Source organism: Grampus griseus (genome assembly GCF_964374135.1).
Source record: "Grampus griseus genome assembly, chromosome: 18".
Lineage (NCBI taxonomy): Eukaryota > Metazoa > Chordata > Mammalia > Artiodactyla > Delphinidae > Grampus > Grampus griseus.
The window spans coordinates 29870939-29889493 of record NC_139012.1 but is presented as its reverse complement, the minus strand read 5'-3'; positions in this window follow the sequence as shown (position 1 = coordinate 29889493).

Genomic DNA, 18555 nt, shown 5'->3' with positions numbered 1-18555 from the left:
TTCAGAGTCAATTTCAACTCCCCATCCCTGCTGTTTATAATTTTATTTTCAGGTTAGATTATAACAGAAGAATGTTCAAACATATTTGTACCCTGTATTTCCTTTCAGTTAAAGTCTTTTCTAAACCAGATTTAAGTTAGGTTCCACAGTTGTAAAACAAATGTTTTCATGAAACAATGTTTAAACAGACTTATTTAGGAAATTGAGCTTTATTTTTTTTTAAGGTTGATACATCCTCCCCCTCCCCCAATCTTAGCATTTGTTTCAGTTCCAAAAATAAACTTAAACACACTTTTTTGGAATACATTCTCTCCTCTATGGTGTTGATGGAAGTCTGAACCAACGAGACAAATCCGGAGACATCTCTGTCGCTAGAGGCAAGCTCTGGAGGTGGTGGGTGAGCTTTCTCAGAGGGAGCTCTGTATCTAAATGTTACCCAACCACTCATTGCTGGAATGCTATTCTTTAAACAAAGAATGAGTTATTCACTTAGCTGAAGAAGGTGGTCAATGAGACATGATGCTTGTAACAGAAAATTGAAGAACATTTTTTTTTAAAATTTATTTTTGGCTGTGTTGGGTCTTCGTTGCTGTACGCGGTCTTTAGTTGCGGCGAGCGGGGGCTACTCTTCGTTGCGGTGCATGGGTTTCTCATTGCGGTGGCTCATCTTTGTTGTGGAGCATGGGCTCTAGGCGTGCAGGCTTCAGTAGTTGTGGCACACAGGCTCGGTAGTTGTGGCTCGCGGGCTCTAGAGCACAGGTTCAGTAGTTGTGGCGCATGGGCTTAGTTGCTCCGCAGCATGTGGGATCTTCCCGGACCAGGGATTGAACCCATGTCCCCTGCATTGGCAGGCAGATTCTTAACCCCTGTGCCACCAGGGAGAACATTTTATCAATTGTCTCCCTCTTCGTAAATGTCTCCTCCTTGTGAAACACACACACACACACACACACACACACACACACACACACACACACACAGATGTCATTTACATGGTGCCTCTTCGAAGAAGCAAAGTAATAATTAAAATACAGGGGAAAATTTAGAAAGTTTCCCCTAAAACTACATATATTTTTAGAAGATTGCAAATATAAAATGTAGCCACCTTCTTGTTTAAAGCATCCTTAGCATTCTCTGTGGAGCAGAGTAGACCATCCGTAAATGTTAATGGAATGGATGAATAAAATTACGCTGTCAAGTACAGCATATTAATTATGTGACTTTCTCCAGACTGAATATTTGACTGACTTGATGAAACAGTGACTGTGGCTACTCACTGATCTCTGTGATTGCTAACGGAATTATAGTTAACAGAAACAGATTTTTCAGAGTTTACCCTGCTGCATCTAAGTTGTACACAGAGAAGCCAAGCGCTGGAAGCTGGTTTCTTTACATTAATATGGATACCTTCTCAGTGTCTTTGACTGCAGGGGGGCCGTGAACCTGAGGCAGTGTAGCAGGTAATGTAACACCAGGGCGGGGGAGCAAGAATTTGTGAGGTGTTGATTCTCTTGAATTCCGTGAATGTCCCTCTCTTTGTATCAATCCACACCTGAAGATTAGGTTTGTTCTCCTCTGGATAAAACATTCCTTATTTAATGCATTCCACAGCAGCTACCAACTGAATGTGAAACTTAAATCTTGTTTCACTAGCTAACAAAGATGAGAAGACATTGCATTATTAAAGCTTTTAGCCAATAAGAGGGGTGTTAGGTACGTAAGTTGAAGACAACCCCGCCCCCTTCGTTGTTTTTAAAACAGAAACAACTATTCAGGGGTAATACTTTTCTGTAATAAGGTGGCAATTCTTTGATGATTACACCTAAGGCCTTTTTCAAGGGCTCTTAACCTATGAAGTGTTTAAAATTGTAAATTGAACTTATTACTTTCAGTCTACAATTGAAGCTTTTAATACGAAAGCTATGAAGTTTTACTTTTGGATCAAATTCTGGTAGCTCAGCTTTTATTTTGTGCCCAAGATAAGAGCAACCTATCTTTCTTTTTTAGAGAGGTTTTTAAGGCTTTGTTTATGGTATAGAATGAGCCCAAGTATTTTTTTTTCCTGGATTGTTTTCCATGATTTTGTTTAATTCAGAAGTGACATAGCTATAATCCTACCTACATTAAACACTAATAAAACCTGCATATTTGGAGGAATGGCCTGGACACTGGTGGGAGATATAGACCTCGGCAAGTCCTCTCTACAAAAATCTACACTAATACTTTTGACTAATTAGAGATTAATTTACTTAATGGTTCTTTAAAATTGCAGTTCTTTTCTGGGAGAATTAACAATTATCATCCAATTTTACCAGTATCTGCAATCAGAGTTTGACTCACTGGGGATATGTTTTGTATTGAAGTTTATAAGCTGCTTTATATCTAGATACTCATTCAATAAATAGGAGTACCTACTATGGGCTAGTGACTTTGTAGGTATTTGGGATATATTAGTGAAGAAACCAGACAAACATACAGAATAACTGTGTTAATTTTATTACATAATTCAGCCAAATTTACTGACTTTACTGAAACCCTTATAGTAGAAGTCAGCTAGATTTCTTGAAAGCCTGAGCGAACTTTCTGGCCAACCCAATAGGCTGTGCATTTATCCCTGCAACCTTAGTTTTTAAGGAATATTTTCTAATGGGGCTCCGCAGAGCAGAGTTTCCATGGTGACCTTTGGAAGATGGGGTGGGGATGAGATTTATAGACTAGTGTGTATGGCTCTTCAGTGATGCTCAGAATCTTCTGCCCCCCACACCCCTTTTTTTTTCCCACACCCCTTTTTTATTAGACCAGCTCTACGCCTATTGGTTTACACATGGGAATTCAGTATACTATTTCTTTAAAAAGGAGCGATCTACTTTCGCTTATAAATGGAGTGGGTGAGTGTTGGAAAACGGAGAATTATCTTTTTGTTTGAAATTTGCCTTAGACAACAGTGGTTTAGATATTCTATGATTAACCTTTGTTGCCATATTATTCTGTGTTCATCTATGAATTTAACTACTTTCTTGTCTTTCCAGCTTGGTAAAACTGTTCAGGACACTAAACAGATGATTATCTGAAATCCACAGCTCTCTTAGATGAAAGTTTGGAAAAGACCTTATACATAATCTGGCATTTGATCATGTTTTTTCTACTCACTCCCTCAGATGAAGAAATGATGAGAGGGTATTTGTATCAGCTTTTGCCATGATCATGCTGTGTAACAACTTTAAAGTGTAGTCTTTGGACCACCTGCATCAAAATAATCTAGAATGCTTTTATTTTTTTAATAAATTTATTTAGTTATTCTTGGCTGTGTCGGGTCTTCGTTTCTGTGCGCGGGCTTTCTCCAGTTGCAGGGGCCACTCTTCATCGCGGTGCGCAGGCTTCTCATTGCAGTGGCTTCACTTGTTGCGGAGCACAGGCTCTACACGCGCAGGCTCGGTAGTTGTGCCTCACGGGCCTAGCTGCTCCGCGGCATGTGGGATCTTCCCAGACCAGGGCTCGAACGCGTGTCCCCTACATTGGCAGGCAGATTCCTAACCACTGCGCCACCAGGGAAACCCTAGAACGCTTTTTAAAGCTACAGATTCCCAGCTCCCAGCCTGGACCCACTGACTCAAGTTTAAGTATCACTATCTTAAACCTCGTTTCATATCAGCTCAGAGAATGGCAACATTTCTGATAGCTGTTTCACATCACGTGTCTCATACCTTTTTTTAAAATTGAGGTATAATTTACAGTGAAATTCACCCTTGGTAGTGAATTGAGATCTGACAAAACGCAGACAGTTGTGTGACTGCCACCTCGATCGAGTTACAGCAGTTTCATCCCCCCGCCCCCCTCCCCCAAATTTCCTTGTGCACCTTTTGTAGAAGATCCTTCCTTTTTTACCCCCTGTCCCTGGCAACCGCTGATCTGTTTTCTGTCCTTGAAGGTCCTTGTGGTTTTGTCATTTTGAGAATATCATATAAATGGAATCATACTATTGTAGCCTTCTTTCACTTAGCGTAATGCATCTGAGACTCATTCATGTTTGTATCAGTACTTCATTCCTTTTCATCACTGAGTGGTATTCCTGGAACAGATGTACCTCAGTTTATCAATTCCCATTTGAAGTATATTTGGGTTGCTTTTAGTTTTGGGCAATTATGAAGCCACTGTGAACATTCATGACAGGCTTTTTATTTCACTTGAGTAAATGCTGAGGCATGGGATTGATGGGTCTTCTTGTAAGGGTCTGTTTAACTTTATCAGAAATGGACAGACTTTTCCACATTGAGTCTTTCTCTTTATTACGCAAGTGATGTTGAGCATTTTTTGTGTGCTTAGTTGCCATTCGTATACCTTCTTTGATGAAGTGTTTGTTCAGATAATTTGCCCATCTTTTAAATTGGGTTATTTGTTTTCTAGAGTTCTGTATTCTGGATGCAAGTTGTTTATCATTGTGTTTTGCAGAAATTCTCCCAGTGGTTTGATTTTTTTTTTAGTGTCTTTCAAAGAGTAGAATTTGTGTCCCAGCACTAATTATTGTCATCCTTATTTAATGCAATCGTGTATTTCTGTTTTTCTTCACAGATTCCTATTCAGCTGTGCCATTCTTCTCTAGTACTTTTAAGCCCACAAACATATCAAATATATCCACTGGCAGTATGGCGTAGTGAGAAAGAGTATTTTCTGTGTATCCAAATTTTGTCACTTTGACATTTCATAGTCATTTTTTTCTTTTTACAATTTTTGTCATCCAAGGCAGAAAGTCTTATGGGAAGGGCATAGGAGTTGGCCAAACTTCTTACGAAAATTTGGTTCAGTAAGAGAAAAAAATAGAGGCTTAGCAATTCTGTAACTTAGCTAGAGAGTGTCAGAGCCTGAATGGGGCAGCAGGTGTCTGACCCAAAGTTTGTGCTTGTTACTATGCACTGTCCATTCTTCACTAACCATTTTACTCTTCTTTGTCCGTTTCAGTAAAGAGCCTTAGTTTTTTCCTCTTATGTATTGTGATGTACAGTTTACAGAGAGCTTTGGTTGACAGCTATTGAGTAATCTTAGAGGCCCCTTCAAGGTTGTATCATCTATGACATTGTGATTTATCGGATTAATTCTGGTAAATTCCACCCATCTTCAGCTATTTGTAAGTTATTGCGTAAAAGCAGTGATATTGGAAAATTTAAGCATGTTTTCTGTAACTTTCCAGTTCGTTAGCCCACAGGTAATTTTCCCAGAGCTTGTTAGATTATGAAAAAAGGTTTTGCCTTTGAGTATCCTTTGGTTTAGATTTTCCACGGAATTTGCCTCCATTTCATTTTGCATAGATTTACTAAACGTCCTGTAAATGCAGACTTGAACTTGGAGTAACCTGCGTTTGCAGTTTCTGTGAACCCCGCTGGCCGCTGGGAACTAGGCTGCCACACCACAGATTTATGTTCTTTCCCCCTTCTGGCTAGAGTTGACTTATGTTTGTGTAAAGTTGAAGGAAACTAAAGCCTCATCCCACGCTATTGTCTTCCAAAAGCACGCCAAAGAAAGAGACCAATTAAAAGAAGAAAGCCTGGCAATGCATTTTAATCTTCTGCCTGTTCTGGGTGGCCTGCAGGCTCTGTGGAGGAGAGGAAGCAGTAGAGCCTGTGGAACAGTTACTTGGATTTGTCCTATGGAAACTAACTCAGAACTCAGCTGCTCAGGGTTTGCACCGAAACAGCTCACAAAGAACATGTTGAAATGAAAGCCATGCTTTCTGGCCGACCTTTGAGTGCAAAGCTCTGTGAGGCCTGCAGTGGTGGCTGACAGACACAAACACTCAACAGTGAGAGAAGTTGGAGGAAGCCTGCATACAGAGGAAGTATCTACGGGTGGTGACAAATGACAAAAAAATGATACAATTTAGTAGCAAGTTTGACGGTCCTTTATTCAAGGGAAGATAATTCATGGATGGGGGGGAGTACTGTTTCTGAGGGATTTGGGCAAAAGCGAGTTGACAGAGCCTTCGAGGCAGCAACATGGACATTGCATGATTGACCAGGAGGCCAGGAGTATCCTGGGAAGGCTAACAGGTCTAGCGTTTTCTAGCGTGAGGTGAGCCGAGCTGGAAGATTGGGGTCCGTGTATGTTAGGTGTCCTTGGCAGTTTTCCGTGAGTGTAGGCTGACTTAGGTTTGTGATGTGGGCCGGTCCACTGGAGTGGCCTCCATTTTTTTTTTTTTTTTTTGCGGTACGCGAGCCTTTCACTGTTGTGGCCTCTCCCGTTGCAGAGCACAGGCTCCGGACACACAGGCTCAGGGGCCATGGCTCACGGGCCCAGCCGCTCCGCGGCATGTGGGATCTTCCCGGACCGGGGCACGAATCCGTGTCCCCTGCATCGGCAGGCAGACTCTCAACCACTGCGCACCAGGGAAGCCCTTGGCCTCCATTTTTTATCAGCCGTAATTATGTATATGAAATAAGGGGTGATGAAGAGGGAGAAAGTGGCTACTTCAGTTATATCAATTTACTGCGAAAGGAGGCCCCGGCATCCAAGATTTCCCTCTTACCTTTTTTTTTTTTACCCCCTCCTCCCCCCTTTTTTTTTTACAAGGGGTAAAATATGTTGACACTGGCTTTGTGAGAGGGGGCTTAGCTATGACAGACTAATGGAATGTGTGCAGAAGTGTCTCTAGGCAAGGTTTGTGGAAACAACACCCGAAAATAAATCCTTACAGTGAAAGAACTGGCGGAACATTAGGAGAAAGCGGATTACACGTGCAATTGGTCATCCCATGGGGAATGAGAGACCCTCTACAGGGTCTGCCTGCATGAAGGCTGTTCTCCCTGTTCTGGACTTGTTATTAGTGACTCTTTCCAGAATGTGTTTCTATAAAGTGACTACCGGTTATATGGAAGGGCTAAACCATGACTGTATTAGGATTTGTTTGGTCAGAAATATTCGGCTGTCATGTGAGATTGAAGTCTTAAGTCACTGGAATAAAGGATGCGTAACTGTTTGAAGGAAAAGGACTTGGGAAAGCTCCAGAACACAGTACGAGTAATTTGGGAGAAAGCTGTGGTAGGGGATAGCACTTCTGGGCCACCAGAGGGCAGCATGCATTCAACAACTATTTTCTGAAGTCTGCATTTTCAAAGTACCACTGAGGACTGTGTGAAAGGGGGGCAGACCCTGGAGTGAAGTCAACTTTGTACTGATTTTATGCTCATCCCATCCACCTTGGATAACTCCAAGCAATATGTCATTTTTTGGTCTCTCCATGTTTTTCTTTCTCCCCAAGCAGAGTTATTCCACAGCTTTCAGTATATATCTCTATATAGCACTTATTAGATTTTTCTTTTTTTACTGAAATATTTTATTTGAAGGAACATAAAAATTAATTTCTTTTACCATGCGACTGTGAAGAATTAACTGCACCTTCCCAATAAAAATTTAATCGTTACTTTTATAACATTAAAGTAATTAAAGTCATTTACAAAGACAATATCAATTGAGACTCATCCAGTTATAACTAATCCGTTATAAACAAATAGCAATCTTAAAATTTCAGAATAAGTATCATTAAACTGAATTCGAATATAGGAAGCTCATTGACTATGCTATAACAAATAGATGAAAACTAAAATGGATTTTACACTCTAGGGATATATAAGTGTTAAACATTCTAATTTCTTATACAGATAACAGAAAGCTTCATTTCATTATTGTAAGCTCTCAAAATTTATGCTTATTTTTTCTACTTCTGTCAATTTCCTGACACATTTAACACAAGCATGGAAATCTTTTCAGTAAATTGAGCATGTGCACCTCACACATGTAGTGAAGGATGCTGGCCAAGTGACATATGTCTCATATTGTTTGAGTTTCCGATCTATTCTTTGCTTCAGACCCCCATACAAGTTTATTCTTTTCTCAAGCAACCTGTGAATTTGCAGTATCTTTTTTGGCTTTTACAGAGTTGGGGCTTTCAGCGGCTCTGATAGTTTTACAATAAGCTCTCCTGTGGCCATTTGGTTGCTGAGTTCTCAGCTTTCTCCATTTTGCAGTTGTCCACAGCCTGGTCTATGCTCTTGAAGGCCTGACTTATCATTTCTTTTTCTTTTTTCAAACCTATCCCTGACTCCAAAATACTGAATACGTTCCTTCCACTGGGCTTTATTTAAAGATTGTTTCTGACAAGGTGCCCCTTCATTCTTCGATTTATCTTTTCTGGAGAGTTTCTTTCCACCCCGCTTCCGCTTCCCAGGCTTGAGGTCAGGGTTTCATGTTTGGAATGCTTTTTATGCAATTCTTGAAATTTATTCCACATATTTAAGGGAATTCCAGAAAGGCACACTTTGTGTGCACTTACATGTGGCTCTGTTTCAGTTTTTGGTCTATCTAAGAGAAATCTGTTTCTCTCATTATCTGACCTTTCTCTTCCTGTGGGTTCAGGCTTCATCGGCAGAGTTCAGTGCAACATCACGTAGGCCAGGAGGAAGCAGCCCACGCCCTGTCTTTTCCTGAAGTTCAAGTCTTTAAGAGAGTAGCTCTTAGAAAGGTACACCTTCTCCTGCTGGCTGCACACCTGGAAGCCTGCAGGTTCTGGGGCAGAGCCTCACTATAATCCCAATGTGGGAAGAATCCCCTCCTGGGCATAACACTCAACGGCCAGGTCCCAGGTAGGATTTCTAGTCTGTTGACATTTTCATGCACTGTAAGTGTTTTCCAGGATTCACTGATTATAAACATAGTCCATTTTCTCAATGGGAAGCATCCTTACCCCCTCACTTTGATGGGACAGAAAACCCCTTTCCCACCAAAGAGCTTGGGAAGGTGCTGAGCTGCCCCTTCCAAGGAAAATATGGACCTGGCTGGGGTCTTCTCTGGCCTAATCTGCCCATGCTGGGCCTCCTGACAGATCCTCTGGAACTGTCACCAGGAGCCCAAGCCCATATTTAATTTTGTGTTAGGCTTTATGGGCAATGGATCTTTGTTAGGACTACTCAACTCTCTCTGCCCATTGTAGTGAGAGATCTCATTGCAATCGATTGGAGTTTGGGTTCCAATAAACTTTTATTTATAAAAACAGTTGGCGGGCCTGGGTTTGGCCCATAGGCCCTAGTTTGCCCACCCCTGGTTTAAGATGTGGTTTTCAATAAATTAGGTTAATAAGTTATTTTGTCTCCCATGTTGCTTTAACATAGTACCAAGCAAATGCATAAAGTACATTGATTTTGTTGAATATACTCTGATGTACTTTGAACATTCTTTGTTCAGTGATGAAGAGTTATTCCCAATGGCTGAATAATAATTATAACTACTTTTTCTGGCAATGCTTCAATGAAGTTCTCAGAAAATACGTAAGCGATCGTCTATGTGTTGTATTTGTAAATATTTAATTTACAGTTAAAAACTGGAGATTTGATTTTAGTAAATGAAAAGTTTTGATAAGTGCCTTTGGAGTGTGTAGTCTAAGCAAAACTGAAAGGTTTTCCTAAACCAAACTGTGACCGAGAAGAATGTTTTTAAAAAGCTTTAACAAAATTAGTTTTGCTTCAGGTAATGTGAATATAGCCAAAATATCTCTCTGTTTATAGACAAGTGGCTTAATGTTTGAAGTATTATTCATCCCGTCAGTCTCCTGGGTGTGTGTTGAGTAGACGATGTTTTTTCAGTGTAATTTCAAAACGCAGGATGGTTTATCATAAGAAAAAAATGCAGGATCTGTGTGGTCTTGGCTTGACTTAGAGTCACAGGTTACTGACTGTTAAATGTAATACGGAAATGTTTAAACCACACCGAGGTCTTCCCTGTAGCCGCCTAACCTCTTGTATCCTTGCTGTCAGTCAGCCTTTGTCCCACCAAGATGGAAGAGCTTCGGTCATGGTGCTCAACGCTTGGCTTCTTGGTCCAGTGACCTGCTTCCTCCCAGAGCTTTCCACTCTGTCCCCTGGAACAATTTTATGGTGAACACTCCAACATTTACCCCTCCCCTAAACCTTCTCTTTACCTCTTTGCCTTAAGAGAAAGCCAGTCCTCCTTTTTTCCTGTTGCCTTCTCCAGTGGAGTTTGCCATCTCTCGCCCACTTCAGGGCTGGAAGAAGTGGCCACTTCCAGAGAGTTAGCCTGAAATGTTCACACAGCAGTATCTATGTCTTAGACCAGTTGGTTAGACTGTCCAATATCCTTCTTCCTCACTGCTGCTGACCTCTGACCTCTCACTTGCTCCTTTTTATTCAGTGAAGACTTGAGCACCTGACTCATGCATCCCTCCTGCTCTGACCTGCCATCACCCTGGGTAACACAGTGTAGACCGGAAGGGTGCATCAGGTTCTCTCACTTCCCAATCCACGATATCCTTTCCTACTCCAGGCACTTTCTTTGACGCCCTAATCATGGATTTAGTTATTTCCTGGAAGGGCTGCACTTCTGCATTATTAAATCCCAGCATCTGGGCTTCCCTGGTGGCGCAGTGGTTGAGAGTCCGCCTGCTGGTGCAGGGGACACGGGTTTGTGCCCCAGTCCGGGAAGATCCCACATGCCGCGGAGCGGCTAGGCCCATGAGCCATGGCCGCTGAGCCTGCGCGTCCGGAGCCTGTGCTCTGCAATGGGAGAGGCCACAACAGTGAGAGGCCCACGTACTGAAAAAAAAAAAAAAATCGCAGCATCTTACTCTACAGCTTACTCAGCAGCTTCAACTAAACATGCTTAGTCAAAGCCCCTTTACTTTCTTTCTTCTTACCAGCTGCCTGTCTCTACTTCCCTCCCTGCTTAGTGTAGTCTGCACGGTCTGACACTAAGCCACTTTCTTGAGATTGTCTTCAAACTGGCTCTCTTGTCCTCTTGCATCTACCTGGGAAAACCCAACTGCTGACGGCCTGCTCAGGTAGTCTTGATCTGCACGAACTCCAGGTTGCCCCGACCCTACTTGTGTGGAGCGGGTCCCAACAGATCCCAGCTAGTTTCAGAATCCTTGGTCTACTCAGTGTCTCTTTTTTTTTTAAATTTTTTTTTAACATCTTTATTGGGGTATAATTGCTTTACAATGGTGTGTTAGTTTCTGCTTTATAACAAAGTGAATCAGTCATACATAAACGTATGTTCCCATATGTCTTCCCTCTTGCGTCTCCCTCCCTCCCACCCTCCTTATCCCACCCCTCCAGGCTGTCACAAAGCACCGAGCCAATATCCCTGTGCCATGCGGCTGCTTCCCACTAGCTATCTACCTTACTACATTTGTTAGTGTGTATATGCCCATGACTCTCTCTCGCCCTGTCACAGCTCACCCTTCCCCCTCCCCATAACCTCAAGTCTGTTCTCTAGGAGGTCTGCGTCTTTATTCCTGCTTTACCCCTAGGTTCTTCATGACATTTTTTTTCTTAAATTCCATATATATGTGTTAGCATACAGTATTTGTCTTTGTCTTTCTGACTTACTTCACTCTGTATGACAGACTCTAGGTCTATCCACCTCATTACAAATAGCTCAATTTCGTTTCTTTTTATGGCTGAGTAATATTCCATTGTATATATGTGCCACATCTTCTTTATCCATTCATCCGATGATGGGCACTTAGGTTGTTTCCATCTCCGGGCTATTGTAAATAGAGCTGCAATGAACATTTTGGTACATGACTCTTTTTGAATTTTGGTTTTCTCAGGGTATATGCCCAGTAGTGGGATTGCTGGGTCATATGGTAGTTCTATTTGTAGTTTTTTAAGGAACCTCCATACTGTTCTCCATAGTGGCTGAACCAATTCACATTCCTACTCAGTGTCTCTTAATTAAGAGGTTATTTACCCAGGACCTGCAGGAGGGCTGCAGTTCCCTCAGCTCTTTTCTAGTTATCTCCGGATCCTTCACGCATGTGTACAGCTATTCACGTTCCTTCTGGGTTATCCAGTCCAGTTTTAGCTCTTTCAACCTGAAGCATCACTTCATACCAGTTATCAGATGGCTCTGCCTTCTCCCACAGCGTCTTCCTGGAGGTCTAACTCCAGGAAGATTTAACTCATTCCATCAAGACTTTTGTAGAAGGCACATAAGACCAGTCACCTTCAGTCATTTTTTATTTTATTTTATTTTTTATTTTATTTTATTTTTTTTAACATCTTTATTGGAGTATAATTGCTTTACAATGGTGTGTTAGTTTTGGCTTTATAACAAAGTGAATCAGTTATACATATACATATGTTCCCATATCTCTTCCCTCTTGCGTCTCCCTCCCTCCCACCCTCCATATCCCACCCCTCTAGATGGTCACAAAGCACCTAGCTGATCTCCCTGTGCTATGCGGCTGCTTCCCACTGGCTATCTATTTTACGTTTGGTAGTGTATATATGTCCATGCCTCTCTCGCTTTGTCACAGCTTACCCTTCCCCCTCCCCATATCCTCAAGTCCGTTCTCTAGTAGGTCTGTGTCTTTATTCCTGTCTTACCCCTAGGTTCTTCTTGACATTTTTTTTTCTTAAATTCCATATATATGTGTTAGCATACAATATTTGTCTTTCTCTTTCTGACTTACTTCACTCACCTTCAGTCTTATTTCGACTTTCGACTTTGACTGGATGCAATTCAGAAGCATCTTGCCTTGTGTAGACAGGCTAGAGTTCGTAAGGCACTGTGCATATACGCTTGTGTAAATTAGTCTGCTCATTTTGAGGATTAAGAGTATGTTCTTATAGAAGCTGTAACTTGGCTTGATTTCTCACGTTGAGATGTGGGGAAGTGGCGTGAAAGTGCATGGTTCTCCCCAGTCCACGACTCTCGTGATCATTTTGGGTCAAGTGTGTGTGTAGGTGTGTGACCCAGCCTTTTGTTGTAATGCAGTTACCACAGTGGCCTGGAGCATCAGCTTAGGGTTCAAAAAATAACAGCATTCGTGGCATAAACGGTGATCATCGTCACCAGTGAAAGCACTTATTAAACAACCACATTTTGAAAACTGTCCAAATGTAGTTGAATAACGAATGCAGGCGGTTTTAAGTCTTTTTGTTCTGCACTGACGTTTGTTCTATTATTAGCCTCTTTCTGGAATATGGCTTTCGTGGTGTGGCCATTAAGGAATTCATCAAAATTTCATGTGGCCTGCATGGGTCTCCATTGTCTGTGGCTGCCATCTGGCTCTACTTTAGGTGCGGCGATCATTATTTCATGCGGCACTCAGGGTCCCCGTCCCTGCCGATACCCAATCTGTTTTCCTTCTCCTCCGGCTTTTCTGTCTTCTGACTTCATTCTCTGTTCCAGGATGTAGGACGTCTGTCATTATTCTCTGTTAGGGGAGGAAAATATTAGTTCACGCTGGTTTTCGGCTTTTCCTTTTCCCCCAAGACATTAGTTAGGGCTTTCATGTGCTGCCAGAACCTCTCAGGTGTTTTTCCCCAGTGTAGGTACCATCTGTCTGATCCAGGACTCTTGTTCCTGGATCACGGCCTGAGAGGTAGGGAGGCTGGTTTGCTCTCCCATCCCCTCCCACTTTCCACTGCTGCCTTTTCTTTTTCCTGAGCTGTGTTCTTTTAGTCTCTGAATCTGAATTAAACCTTCTCTGTATATCTCACACAGCAGTTTCTCTTTTTCTCCTTTTGGCCTTTAGGAGAAGTGAATTAAGATATTTTTTTTCTTACAGATGTTTGTTGTTGTGTATGTTACGCAGTGGGGGAGGGCAGGAGAAGATGTGTAACCTTGACGGAGGTTCCTGAGCTCCAGAAAGTTTCAGTGTTGGACAGAAGAGCAGACACGGCCACTTGATGGTGACATAAGGCAGAACGGGGTGTCTACTGAACTAGTGGCTCAGAAAATCCGTCTCACAGAAGATGTAGAGGGAGAAGGACTCTTTTGGGGGCAGTGGTGTTCGGGGAAAACAGTGGAGGGTACACTTTGAGATGTTGAGATGGAGGGGTGAAGGCCCTGGAGGATACTGATTGCTTGTGTTTACACAGAATCAAGGAATCACGTGTGAGAATCCAGGGGTGAAAGACCTGGAGGGAGGGAGGGAAGCCTTACCCTAAGGGCAAATGGACCTTTGGAAGATTTTGAGCAGTGGTTTTTGATTTTTAAGGAATGATAGGTAGTCTTTGAAGTACAGAGTAGAAAAGGGAGATTAAGGCAAGGTGATCAGTAGGTTGTTGAAATGTTACATCTGCCAGAGGAGAAGCCGAGAACTGGGGTGGAGAGAATGACGTGGATTTGGAGGGACAGGAAGGTTCATGCTCGTGTTTTGAGTCTGGGCAGCTGGGAGGGTGTTGGTATCATGACTTCAGTAGAGAAGTGGGGTGTGGCGGTTCAGTCCTGGGTGAGAGGGTGAGGCCTGTCTTACATGTGGGCTCTGTGGTGATGTCTGGGTGCTCAAGAGGAGATGCTCAGCGGGGAGGTGTGAATATGAGGCTGGAGGGGCGCTTCAGGGGAAGGACAAGGGTTGCAAGTTCAGGGCTACCTGCTTGGCGTTTGTAATTGAACGAACAGAGTTTAGAAGGTGGAGGAAGGCCACTGAGCAGGTGAACTGAAGAATTTGGAGGGCGTGGTTGGCAGGTTAAGCTTCACGGTTTGGAGGAGGGTGAAGTAATTACCCTGGAGAAGTTTTCCGGACTAACCCATACCCTCCTGCCTTGCACACATTCTGTCACACCCAGCTGCCCTCTGCCAGGGATCCTTCTCGGTTTTGCCTGAACATTCAGACGCATCTTCAGTTTGTTGTGCTTGGTTGCCTGCCCGTATTATCTCCCTTTTAAAGCATAGTTCTAGGCTCGGAGAGCAGAATCCACGTACAAACCTAAGCCTCATAGAACCCAGATCTGTGAGCTTCCCTGATGCTTTACTGGATGAGAGAGAAATCATCCACGGTCCTGAGAGGAATCTTAGAAATCTCACCCATATGTTCGAACATTTTTTATAACAGGAGTTTACTTTCTGCAAAAATGCAGATCATTCCACATTGGAGAATTTTATTATGGTAGAAAGTTGTTCCATGTAGTTGGGTCCCAGGTCTACCATTTAAACAGACTGTATATCTTAACGTGCAAGTTTTTCTACAGAAGTCTCAAAATCTATTGTGTGTTTCAAAATCAATTTGGTAGAAACACATCAAAAGCTCTTATAGAATGAATAAAGGAGACAGATTAGTGGTGTTTATATTAATTTTTTTCAGCCGTATTGAGGTATAATTGACAAATCAAACTGTAAGATATTTCTCTTTTTTGTTTTCATCAAATGTTGCTTGGTGATATGTTCTTAAGCTATTTTGTTGAATTTTTTAAAAAATGTACTTGGATCTAGCCGTGAAAACTAGGAAACAGTAATTCCTTAACTGAGGTATTAAACTGCAGCTTATACCTCTGCAGTACCAGGAACTTGCCAGTAGGTGGTAGCAGAGAGCAGGAACTGATTTCCTGTTCGGTTTCCTTCGATTTCCAATAAAGAACCAAAGAAAGCATTTAGAGTTGTGAGCTGTAGTGATGATTTACTCCAAATTCTTTTTCTTATAAGGAAATCAAGACTCACAGAGCTCTAGATACCTAACACTAAAACAGTGTTTATCGGAGACCATTCTTAGCAAAACTCCGTAAGGGTACTTCTGGAAACGTTAAACTTCAGGTGTCTGTCTCAGGCTCGCTTAGAGAAAGGCCTGGGACCTGTATTGTTTTACAGACGTCACAAGTGATTCTTTTACACGCTAAATTCTGAGTCAACGAGTGAGAGTCCTTCCTACAGGGCAGGATTTATGCTGGGCCTTCAGAATGCAATGAAAATCCCTGTGGATTTTCAAACTGACATGCCTGCGGGGCCAGCCAGGTGGTGAGCTGGGGCGAGGAAGGGTGGGTGTAGCAGATGGGAGGGTAGGGTCTGTGGCTCTCTGCAGAGTGTGTTCTCCCCAGGGCCGCCCATCACTACCTCAGGGCAGCCAGTTGTGGCTTTTCAGGTAATGCATGCCCAGCGTTGGCAGACCATTTCTTTTTTTAAAGAGAAGCTGGTAACCCAGATCTTTGCTCCCTCTTGCCCAACATTGTGCGTGGGCCAAACAAAACGTGTTCAGGTTGGAGTCAACCTGTCGGCTGTGACAGCCCCTTCAAGGACTTAGGCCAGTAGGGGAGCCACGAAGGCGAGTACACGTGTGCCTGCGGTGATGTGAATGTCACGGGCAGCCAGGAGTTGAAGGCGCAGAGGGGGAAGAGGGAGCCCTCAGCACTGCATGAGGGGGTCAGGCACACATCCTGACATTGAGCTCTCAAGGTCTGCGATATATATATATATATTTTTTTTGGCGTGGGGGAAACAATCTCATCCATTTGTATGGGCAGAGTCTTCCTTCTGTTATCCTAAGATGGAACATTCATATCAATCTTTTCACATGTCACTATACCAGGATACAGTTGTCCCTTGGGGGACACCTGTATCTGTGGGGGAATTGGTTCCAGGACCTCTTGGGGACACCAAAATCCGGGGATGCTCATGTCCCTCAAATAAAATGCCCTAGTGCAGTCGGCTCTCCGTATTTGTGGGTTCCACATTCCCAACACTCAGTACAGAGGGCCGACTGTGGTGCTGAAGAAGTTACTCTCAGTCCTTCTGTTTTTATAGTCTTGAAACAAAATTAAAATTATTATTAAATTAAATTATTACTGACATTATTACTAAAAACTAGAATTATTACCCAGCCAAGGATATTTTAAACTAATAATTAGACGTGTTATGGAGCCCTGAGCAATATCTACTTTTGAGATAAATAATCTGGAAACTTTGCTGATCTATTAAGGCCCTAGAAAGAACCTAGGGGAAACTTTGTTGCTACAAGTCGTTTGAGGAAAACTGATTTCTGAACCATTCTGTTGTGGGGATGGTAATTAGTTCACAACAGGAGCTAATGTGGAGGTGCTATGGCCCTCTGTGTCCCATCTTACCTGTGTTTTCTGTTTTGAGACCATATACGTAAAGTGAGCTATAAAAAAAGGCCATAACTGCACTTGAGAAAACTTAGGGTTGTAGAATTGTTTAGAGATAATGCAAAGATGACACATTTAAAAGTAAAAAGATAGATGCAAGTATATAAAAGGAAATATCGTGATTAAAACATTTCTGTATGTGAGGTAGTGGGCTGGAAGTTTCACTTTGCAAATTTAGACCTATTCCTATGAAATTATAAGTAAGTTTTTTAGGGGGATAGACGTTTAGGAGATAGTAAACAAATTACTTTAATAGCTTAACATATGTTGAACTTCCTTTGTGTATGGGGTATGAGATGGTATTGAACGCCTTTTAAAAAGTCTTCTTTATTGAACTTGAATAAAATGCACAAATTTTTAAGTGTGCAATTCATTGAGCTTTTTTAGAACATGTTTATTGAGATACAATTCACAAACCATACAGTTCACCCTTTTGAAGCGTACAGTTCATTGGGCTTTAGTGTATTCGCAGGATTGTGCAACCCTCACCCCAGCCTAATTTCAAAATGTTTTCATCACGCCCGGAGACACCCTATACCCATTAGCACTCACCCATTCTTCCCTTCCCTTAGTCCCTGGCAACCACTAATCTACTCTCTGTTGCTATGGTTTTGCCTTCTCCGGGCATGTCACAGAAATGAATCATCATATGTAGTCCTCTGTGCCTGGTTTCTTTCACTTAGCCTCATGTTTTCTAGGTTTGTCCACGATGTAGATGTATCAGTACTCCATTCCATTTTATGGCTGTATGATATTCCATTGTATGGTTATACCATCTTCTGTTTATTCATTCATCAGTTGATGGATCGATGGGTATTTTCAGGTTTTTGGCTAACACAAGTAATACTGCTATGAAAACTCATATACAGGTTTTTGTGTGAACATGTGTTTTTATTTCTCTTGGGCATGTACCTAGGAATAGGAGTGTAATTATCTCTTTGCTTCCTAGAAATTCACTGTTGAATGGAAGGAAGGCTGACGACTGTGTACCAGAAGGACGACATTGTTAGGTTGCAGTAGGAATCCATCAAGAATCACTTAGGCAGCTCCTGTGTCACAGGTCGCCTCAAGTTCGTCCCATAATGCCTAAGTTACACTGGAGAGTAAAGCATATCCTAGGGGTGTGACTATCCATTTGAAGTTCATGTAAAATAAGTAGTGACTGTCACCTGTAATACAGATACACTATTTCCTACGATGAATGTTTCCCACAGTGATGACTCTCATAGTAATTCACCGGGAGGTAAGCAGGTTAATTGTTGAGACTTGCTGATGTGTGTGTGTGACATTTCTGCACGAAACAATGATGTCTCTTGAGAACCAATGATTATATTAAGCGTTTGAACTCTACTTAAACTATCCTGATAATGGATATTCACGTCTACATGTGCCTTGTGTGCTATTTGTTTAAAAAAACTCCTTGATCGAGGAGCAAACAATAATTTATGCGCTAGACTAGGCTTTTGGTGGACTTTTTTTCCTTTGCAGTATTTTACCTGTTTTCTGCAGCAGCATAAATTTGGAGTCTGAACTTGTATTTATAGACAACATGTACTTTATACTTTATTCTTTAGAAGTAGTTTTGTGATCCTTCGCAGAACAAAGTATAGCTGTAGAGCTCGAGCACATTTTCGTGTGTGATGTTTCTGGTGAATTTAACTAGCTGCCA